Source organism: Ceratosolen solmsi, unplaced genomic scaffold (genome assembly GCF_000503995.2).
Source record: "Ceratosolen solmsi marchali unplaced genomic scaffold, CerSol_1.0 scaffold70, whole genome shotgun sequence".
Lineage (NCBI taxonomy): Eukaryota > Metazoa > Arthropoda > Insecta > Hymenoptera > Agaonidae > Ceratosolen > Ceratosolen solmsi.
This window is the reverse complement of record NW_011948448.1, coordinates 610,119-621,212: the sequence shown is the minus strand read 5'-3', so window position 1 is coordinate 621,212 and position 11,094 is coordinate 610,119. Positions and strand designations below refer to the sequence as shown.

Below are 11,094 nucleotides of genomic sequence, written 5' to 3'. Positions count from 1 at the left end.
CCACCCCTCATCCCATATACACTTTATGAATAACTGAAAAATAATATAGTATCTTAGTTTTATCTAAATTATGGAATATTATGTAAACTACTTATTCGTTAATTGTGATTTTATGGTAAATCGATCGTTTATGAATATTACGGAAACATCATTTAAATATTGTGCTACAACACACAATTATTCATCATAAATAAACATTGTGATGTGTAAAAATCAAAATGGGACTAGATAGTTAAATTTATTTATTTATTTATTTATTTATTTATTTATTTATTTATTTATTATCAATAATTAGTGTCTTATAATTGTTGATTAAGCTCCACCGTGAAAAATGTTTTTAATTCGAACTTTTAATCGGATAAATCTGAGTCGTTAAAATATTACAAAAATTAAAACAACGAATTTCTCCAACAGATTATATATACTTTCATACGTAATAAACAATATAGTATTTGATCCATGAATTTTAATCGGCTTTTAAATATATAGAAATGACAATTGATATTTCAAGTGTTTTACATACTTGATTATGTCATTTGAATTGTACATTTTATAAATATTAATATTATAGTACAATTTATTATTTCTGATTTGCATAATCTTTTTTTAAATATAATGGCAATAGTACTGGATTAGAATGCTCAACAATGCCAGACTCGTAAATAATTATTCGAATACAGAGTTTCATGCAGAAAACAAAACACCTTAAGAATCCCATATAATATATTAAGAAAATATGAAATAATTACTATTAGTTATAGTTATTGATATTGAAGAAGCCAGAGTACATTTTAATGTCAAAGGTTGGATTGTGTATTAATTAAAAAAAAAAAAAAATTTAAAAAGGCTTAATCCATTTTTTGAATGCCAATAAAAATATTATTAATTTATTAAATGTGATTTAATCACGAAGTCATTAATTAACATTCATATTCTCATATTTTTAAAGAATGTTCATGTCTTGTATCTACAGTAGTCGAATGAAACATTAAAAAAAAAAGTTACTTCATACAATATATATTCTTTTAATAAATTACAAAATATTATGAGTTATTTATGGCTGTATTGTCCCACATTTCCATGCATCAACATAAGTTTACATAGCAAATAAATGTACTACGTTCGGTAATAATAAAGACAATATAACCGACATGAATTTAAGAAATATTTCCAAAAATATATTGTGCTCTACATACATACATATATTAAATATATGATCGTATACAGTGAATTTTGCAATGGAAGTTGTCTTCCGAAAAAACGTTGATATTCAGCTTTTGCATCTTTATAACTACAGTCTATCAAAATATTTCAAGTAGAATCTTTCAAAAGTTCTAAAATATTAGCGTTACAATTATTTTCTAAGTAAATATTGATAATATAATAAATATATTTGTCCTTTAGTTTTTATAAATATTAACAATAACATGTTTAATTGCCAAATTTTCAGAAATTATATAAAAAGTTAATAAGCAAAATTGTACAAAAAATTAATTAATTAAAATAGTTTATTAAAAAAGTTGAATTAAAGTAATTATAATAATTAGAGTTAAAATTTACTCGAATAATTTCTATAAATATATCTTTGTTAACTATTACCTTATTTACATACGATGATATTTAATATCATTTTAGATTTCTATCAGATTCAAATGAATGAATGAATATCAAATATATATATATATAAATATAAATATTTAAGAGTTGATCCTAATGAAATGACAATATTCATTAAAAATATCAAAGATTTGAACTGACTTATAATGTATTAATTTCCATATATATAAAAGACTATTTTTATAAATTTATGTTATAATACATTTTTCATTTTACGTATATTGGATTTTCGACGATATTGTAAAATATTTCTTGTATATTTTATTGAATACATTTTTCTAAAAATATTAAATTATACTACAAGCAATGCATACATTATACATTACATATATATTACATTACATAAATGTATACATTATACATTATACCGTGTCATGATAAAATAAAAAAATAAAAAAATAATAAAATAAAATAAAAATAAATAAATATAATTTTATTATTTGATTGAATGATTTGTAAATAAGAACGATCCTTACATTCGAAGAAAAATAAAAAATTAGTGAAAACTCGTTTTATTTTAAATTAATTAGATTTTTCAATGGATTAATTAAAAAAATTAAACATAACAGTTGATTATTTAGAAACTTTCTACTTTCTTTCTTTCTTTCTTTCTTTTTTTTTTTTAAGAATTATTCATTAAATTAAGTTTTCTTTGAAATTATTTTATGCCCAATGAATTTCAATAACACATTGGTACAGTACTGATTACAATAACACACTAATACATATGTATAAAAATATAATAATTTTATTGTGGTCAATAATATATTCTATATGAATGAGACCGAAATATTAAGAAATTAAAAATATGTAGCTTTCTTATAAAAAATGATTCGGTAAAAAAAAATTTGAAAAAATTTTTTATTATTAAGTATGTGGATGCTTATTCATACTATTAGGAATTGATTATGAAAAGGTAACAAGAAATTTGTATTAAAAATCCAAAATAAATAAATTAAAATGTACTTTGAAATTGGCTGATTATTTCATGTTTTAAAGTCTTATTAATTAATGCAATTTTAAAAGCATTTACTTATATAAGATTAAAACTTTAAGTTAATATTAATGTTGTTTGATTTTATAAACTATTATAAAATTAAGAAATATTTAGCAATTATAATAATCCATTATATATATATTTGTATATACGTAATAAAAGTTTCGAAATGCTTTTTATATTATTTTTTAAAATTTATGTAAATTTATTCGTTTAAATATTTTTTTCATTTTAATTCAAATTTTTTCTACAATCGACGTATCGTACAATCGATGTAAAAACGACGAAATACAAGGTTATCATAGATATATATGCATATACATTTTTTTTTTTTTTAATTATCGCAGCTTGAGTTTCATTCATTTTTTTACAGTTCTAAAGTTGAACTATTATACGATATTCGAAACATCGACAACATGATAAAAAATAAAATAAGCTCATCCAGTTCATTTGCTTGGAGCATTGTTTGGAATAATAATCCGACATGTTTCCTACTCAAATTCCAAACTAGTCGATCGAAACCGACATTTCTATATGACACCATGTATGTTTATATTACAAGAGGCACCTAGAGGTTTTGGACATTCATAAAATACTTAGTACCATACTTACGCATATATTATCAAAACCTTCGTTACAAAAGCAAAGGCAAGTTTGTTTCAAATTACTAGAGCCGAACAATAAGAAAGTCAACATGTGAAAGTTATAATATAATATATTATTCAGCGTAGTCAATTCAGTCAATTCAGTCAATTCAGCGTAAAACAAAACCAAAATAGCCGATAAACGAATTACATTTTTTATTTGTTCTCTCATAATTACTAGGAATATATTAGCACTTTCGATAAATTGCGTAATTAAAAAACCGGTTTGTTCTGCTTACTACCACGACATCCCCTAATAATGTAAAAGAGATAGCAAAATATTTTTTATAAATAAGAAACAATAATTATTTTTTACTACATTATAAACCATTGCAATTTATTTTCTCAGTGTGAAATAATTTTTTAACTAATTTTCATAAAATACTTATCTTAGTAACTATTAATTCATACTATACTTATTTTTATAATTTATAATTTTTACTTAAAAAAAAAAAAAAACAATATAGATAAAGTATTTAAATAATTACCTACAAATTTTATTATTAATTTACCAATATTTTAAAGTCCGCATAAATATTTACTATGGAAAGTTTAAAATACTTAAAAAATTACACGTATCTTTATAATTAAAGTAAATCCAACATGAATTATATAAATATTTTGTTTGTCCTTCATAATTTCGTATTCTTTTACTCGCATCTTTTCTCTGACTAAAATAATACATAAATATTCAAAAATATTAAAGTATAATAAACGATTGAGAGAAAAAACGTCCCAATGTATGCACCGTAGATATAAATTATAAACGTAAAACTTTAATAGGAAAATGAAAAATACCGTGAACGAAGCCTTAACATATTAAACAGGAGAGAGGAAAGACTCGTTTTACGCTCGGCACTTTTACACTTGCGTTGTTGTTCTACCTCTTCTTACAAGTAAAACTCGCTCACCTGGCTTTCGATAAGCCATATATGCGCATACACGATACCAATGTAACTACTAACTGATAAGAGCGATTGCCGATCAAAGTTAAAGTTTGTTTTTCCATGAATTAAAATCAGACAATAACCATTTCTATTGATAAAAGGATCGCGTTTCCTTTTCCTTTTACAGACATCCGTTAAAAACTGTAAAAATGCATCAATGTTAACAAAACAAAAAAAAAATATATATATATATATATATATATATATATATTATAACCTTTTTATGGAAACCCTTTTATGTAAATGCTCTATATATATATATATATATATATATATATATATATATTTATATTACGTTCTTGAAAGTAAAAAATTTTAAATTGGTAGGATAAAATGTTTTCAGAAAATTATTCACCACTAAAATTCCCTCTATCAATTTTACTCGTTCATCTACTAATTACAACTGTTCTTTTATCATACATTGATATATCATTATACATACTTTGAGACGTAATGATATTTTGAATAATTAATTATTGCAATAATAAAGATTAGATAAATAATTTACTTATCTAATGAATAAAGAAATATCATTTTAATAATTACTAAAAATTTTGAACAATGTATTTTTATATTAAAATGTTATGCTACATAAAGTAATTTTATATTACGTTAAGGAGATTTAATAGTTTTTTGTTTATTTTATACTTACCAAGTATTGTTCCAATTAAACTTGCTATTTATTATCTTTGATATTATTAATTGGCATGTTTGATATATTAAATTATTATTATTATTATTTTTTTTTTAATGATATAGTTAGATCAATTATTGAAATGTGCAAATAAACATCGATGTTTATTTAATGCTTTGATATTTATATCAGACAATTTTTAAATTACATTCTTTTTCTTTTTACATTTATATTAATAATTATATACTTTATATGGTAAAAAGATTTTCTAATATTCTATACAATTTTATTTTCATATTATCAGAATATCAGCAAAAAAGCAATTTCAATATAGGTGTATAGTAAATACTTTCACTTTAGAAAATTATTTTATTACGTAATATTAAATTAGATGTATTAGGAATCGCTTACTCTAAGGACAGATAATAGTTGTTTAGGGCATAAAAATTGCTTATTAATCAATTGGATTTACCGTTTTTCTCATTTTTATTTTTATATTTTTATATATTTCAAATTAAGTATGCTTAATTGATTTCTTATTAATGCGATTAATATGATTTTATCTCAAATATTTATTTAAACCTTTGAATTATATAAGTACACCATTCGCCGTTTATTAACAAAAATGCACAGTTAAAATGATTCGATAACATAATAATTCCAAATTAGTTCATATTGACATTGAATTTAATGTTTGAAGTAAATGTAGCTCATCCTCTATAAATAATTGTATAATTTTATAATTACATACAATTGTATTTTTGATTAAACGAATTAATTATATTCACTGTTAAATTTTCGTATGACGCAAGATTTTCAATTGTTTCGTGTAATGTTTGGATAGTCTATACACGCTGTAAGCATACAATTATTACTTATGATTAATTTAGGCTAGCAGTGGTTAAACACGAATTTTTATTTATAATTTTTTCCTTTACGTTGATTTTAATGACTGTTAAATCTTATACAAAGTATTATTAAGTCATTAATTTAGATTTATATACTTTATTTAGTAATGTGGCAATTTTTAAGGTTTATGGCTTAATTAAGGTTTTACATGTATATAATAATTAAAGCTCTTAACTCGACATTTTATCGGTATATTAACAAGTATAGAGAGGCTCAGATATGTAACATTTGTAATTAAACAACTAAAGTAACAGGGAGGTGAAATTTGAAAATGCTAGCACTTCGCTACTTATTTTACTAAAACCATCCACCATACGGTGCCTACGGTCACGTAATATTGGTGAATATACATTTCAGTATTTGAATAACTACATATATACAATTCTCAATGAATGCAGTGACTAGGAAAAAAATTCAATATCTGTTCGTAAAAGTTTCCTTTTACTTGCGCCGTTATTTACGATCGCTTAACGAGGTCGTCCAGTTCAGACACTCAAAAAATCTATTTATTATTTTATTTTTTTCTTTCTATACATTGATATCAATAGTTAAGCCATTGGAGAATGTAATCCCAAAGGTTCAAAGAATTTTGAAATATAACAATACAAGAAGATCATTCGGCAATTTACGAAGTATATTTTCCCAAAATCAATTTTATCATTTTTCTAAAATGATTTTTCGAACGAATTCAAACTCTTCATTACCTACGATGCATTCGTTTATTTTTGATAAAGTACTCGAAGTATTAAAACGAAAAACAAATCAATTTTCATTAAAATATTCATTTTTCTATTTAATTTACTACTAATTGAATATTTATGATTGGTCGGTGAAAATGTATGAAAGGTAGTTTTTTTTTTTTTTTTTTTTTTTTTTTTTTTTTTTTTTTATAAAAATTATTTTCTCCGACATATCATGACGTTAATTGAGAGAATTTTATTTCTCATACAATTTTAACATTTTAGTCCATAATTTAACAGATATAAAACAAAACGTTTCTTTAAATAAATCTTTAAGAAATAATAATAATAATAATAATAATAATAATAATAATAATAATAATGATAATGATAATAACACTTAAAATATTTATTAAATCCTTTAAACACAAAACAGATAATATGAATTTTTTAATTTACTATTGAATAAAAAATAAAAAATTACATTCTTAATGACATTGCTGAAAAGTGAAAATCATTCATTCCATGTGTGATATAATGCCTTAACGTACTATTGAAAAGGTAATGCTGCAATATAAATAATTTTTATTGTAATTAATATACCAAACGTATCTATGATATCAACGCTTTTGTAATTATTTTCGTTGTAAAAACATAATTAATTTTTCTCCGCGAATCTATTTCTATAAATCACTTTCAATATAAAATTCAATACAAATACAGATATTAATAGTTTTTTTTTTTTTTACATTAGAAATATTAATATTTTCAAAAATATGTTTTTCCCTTAAGTATTTATTTTAAATATAAAAGACAAATGTGCTCATAAATAATAAAACATTTCTCGATTTTCTTACACAAATATTTATTATTTAATAGTTAATGTAACTTATCAATATTTGATTAATAGATATAATTTTCATAATATAAGCCAAATTGTGAATAAAAGCTCTTGGACAATTTGAAACTCCTTGTGTATGATATATGACGATAAGAGAAATTAGTTAATATAATAAAATTATTCGATTTTTTATGACTGCAAGTCTGTTTGAACTTATGAATATCGGAGATGATCGATTGCTCAGATATTAAGTGAAAATAGTAGTAAAGATATAAAAAGTACGTAAAAGCGGACTATGTAATGAGCAAATATCGACCGATTGTGTACTCTTAAAAATTTTGTCAACAATCACTCATGCTCCTATGCATGCTTAATAAACATTCGCAACGGTCGCCTCTGACATAGTAAACGGTATTCGAAGTTTAATAATACATATGCATTAAGAGATCGTCGCCTATGGTGAGTTCCGTAAACTTGTTCATGTATGTGACCAACCAAATCCATAACCTATAAATTCGCCGTTACAAGCAACTTCATCTCGCCTGGAGTTTATGAGTCCGTGACTTACAACTTCGTACTTCAGGCGTTTTCACGTGGGCATGTACGTGTAACGTAAGCTTAATTAACCGGGTGGAGCGGTAAAAGTTTCTTTACACTTAATGTATAATAACGTTTTTCCCATTCGTGCCTAATGCAATCTTATTTTACTTTATTAAAAAAAAAAAAAACTTTCGAACTCGTCCGTTCTCATTGTTTTCTATTCTTTTAATTATTTATAAACTCAATTGTATAATTTATCATAAGATTTGCTATAAAATTCGTTTTGTTCAATTAATTTAAAGATCTAAGAGGAGGCACAATTAATTGCCAAATGTTGAATAGGCTTTTTTCTTATCTTTTTTTTTTTTTTTTTTTTTTTTTTTTTTTTTTTGCCATAATCATTGCCAATAGTTGACTAAATAATTCACTTTGTCTCGAAGTTTATAGCTTTAAGTACCGAATCAATGATTATAATACAAATGATATTTTGTTTTTATATAGTTTTAACTAACTACGGAGCTTTTTAAATTTAAATTCATATTATGGATATGGAAGTGTTACAAAAAAAAAGAAATCTAATTTATCAAAGGGATTTGATATAAAATATATCCTTGATCATATGAGCAAACAATATGGAATTTTTTGTAATATAAATTAGAAAAATTATATTTATAGTCTTACTATAGTGTTCATGAATTTGTAAAAGTCTTTTTTTTTACAATTAAACATCTCTTTTAAATATATTCATCTCTTAATATATACATTGTGATATTATTAAGAAATTCTTACAAAAAACGTACAAGGTTGTGTATAAAATTGTGCAATGAAACGATACTTTGATAATATAATTTTTGCTTATACATCAATATCAAATAAAATTACTAAGGCACATTTACAATAAATAATGCAATTAAACATATACATGATATGAGAAAAATAAATAAATTTAACAAAGAAAATTTTGTTAAATTCTGTACACTAAAACAAATTATTTAAAGGACGTTTTTTTTTTGTTTTTTTTTTTTTTTTTTTTTGTTTCTTCGTACCAATAATAATTTTTTTCTTTATTTTGCTTAAATGTATTTTAGCGTTGTCATCGTTTGTAATACTAAGACGGAATGTGAATTACGTAAATGTGAATACCGTAAAATATTTTAATATGTACAATATAGCATATCCTGAAATAATATAATACAACATTCAATTTTCGAATATAAAAGTGAATTGGAATTTATTATCACATGATTTTTATTTCCCAAAGAATAATCATACAATTAATTTAAATATTTCATTTTGTTTTGTATTAACTTACATGCATACACACTTATAATATGTGTTGTATATAATAAAAACTTAGTAAAATGAAATAGTCGATGGGATTAAATTTTGTCTGTAATTGTCCCGTTACCAGTAAATTATTTACGAATAAAATTAATTTATTGCAAAATAAAATACTTTTGACTTCGAGCTTTCTTAATGATTTATAGTTTTTTTTTTTATTTTTTATAACCAATTGATTGGTCATTGGGAAATATTTATTGTGTCAGTATAATGTAGCCGTATTTCAGACCTTCGAATCAAGGATATTGCAAATTTAAAAACATTTCCCGATTACGAACTTTATATTTCGGTATAATAAAAAATTACAAATCGAGTGTTGCAATTATGCGCTACTTGTTGGTATATTAAAAAACGAGAAGATTACCAAAGAATTGAATTCACGGGCGTTTAATTCTTATACGTTCAATATCCGTGCTCAATTCAGTTCTTAATGTTAATAAATTAGTCATAAATACAAAGTTTAAAAAAAAAAAAAAAATCTCATACAAATTTGTATATTATAATTTCATCTTCATCTTTTTCTTTTCCCACCTGCCGACCAATTATTTTTAATACCATAATTAAGATCATTATTAACTACGAGTCTCGAAGGTATTGAAACACTAATTATGCCTATTATTATAAATAAGCAATCTAATCCTTTTGTGATACTATCATAATGTAAATTGTAATTTTCTGAGTCGACGTAAGACAATAAGTGTACGCACAATATGCACACGCAGTACAGACATTTAAGCAGGACGAAACGCGACTAGAAATTGAAAGCGAAAGCGCGCGGTGTGGTGTGGTGACCGTATCTAACTAGTATTCCAAGTACAGGCATTTTTAAACGATCGCCGACAAAGATTCCTACGTACATTGTTACAATTTTACAAATACATGAGATTCATCATTATTAGTGCACAAGGCTGCACCACAATTGCATTCGCCCGCAGTATTGCAGCATATCGTTCGTTGGCCCACGGTCTACCATTACATACGAGAATAATTTTATATTCAACGTCGCCTCTTTCTTGCACTACCAAAATACATAGAGACTATAAAACCCCGACCACCTCGAATATTCATTCATGAAATGTTACATTCTCCTACAGCTATATATAGAAGCATTAATATGCGCGCGTGCAATGCCGTGCAATGCATGTCGTAAAAGTCCTCTCCCCACCCCCACCCTCCTCCTCCTCCGCCGGTACTCGCCGCAGCTCATTGTACTCGCTCGATCTGATAATACACACCACACAGCACCCCACTGTGCCGCCGAGAATTTCGCTTATTTATCTCTTTGCACCGTAATGTTAATCACTAATCGAAAGCGCAACGACGCTCGACGACGACTCGCAGTCGCAGTCAGTAGCATTCGAAAATTTACGGCAAACGGGGAAAGAATTCAAGCGCGCTTCTGGCCACTGTTCCGCAAGGTTAGCTCGAAAATAGAAAGCTAATAAGCGCTTTAAAGAGCCATGGACGATCGAGGGGATATCCCCTACCCGCACCCCGCACCCCGCACCCCCACAACCACCCGTAAACGCTCGAAACCGCTCGTCAACTCGCTAATAAAAGCACACCGCCGCCACGAAGACTTTCGATTTTCAATCTCAACCCTTATCACATCCTCCAGCCGATTAACATCCCTTTGGCTGATTGGGGGTGGGGAGGGGGGGAGGGGGGCTCGGCGGACGAGGGAGGGGCACCTCGACGCCAATCGCCTGAGCGCCTGCGTCCGCGTGCCGGAGGCGGCGAGAGCGAAAGTTGACAGACAGCGCCGCCGCGGCTGGTCCCCGAGGACCGAGGGAGGCGCCGCTAGACGAGTCTCGGAATTGTCGGGAGCAGTCTCCTCGAGGGGCTCGCTAACGGCTCGCTAACGGTTTTTAACGGCTTCTATAGTTGCGTCCTACCAGCAAGCGCTCGACTCCATTTTCTCTTCTCCTTTACCTCCTCCCTCAA

General features: G+C 26.2%; 1 protein-coding gene across 1 annotated transcript in view; it reads left to right on the top strand.

Annotated features, from left to right (window-relative positions):
• Positions 1-11,094, top strand: part of Src42A (Tyrosine-protein kinase Src42A) — a 27,747-nt gene that overhangs the window by 1,163 nt on the left and 15,490 nt on the right. The window lies entirely within an intron of this gene.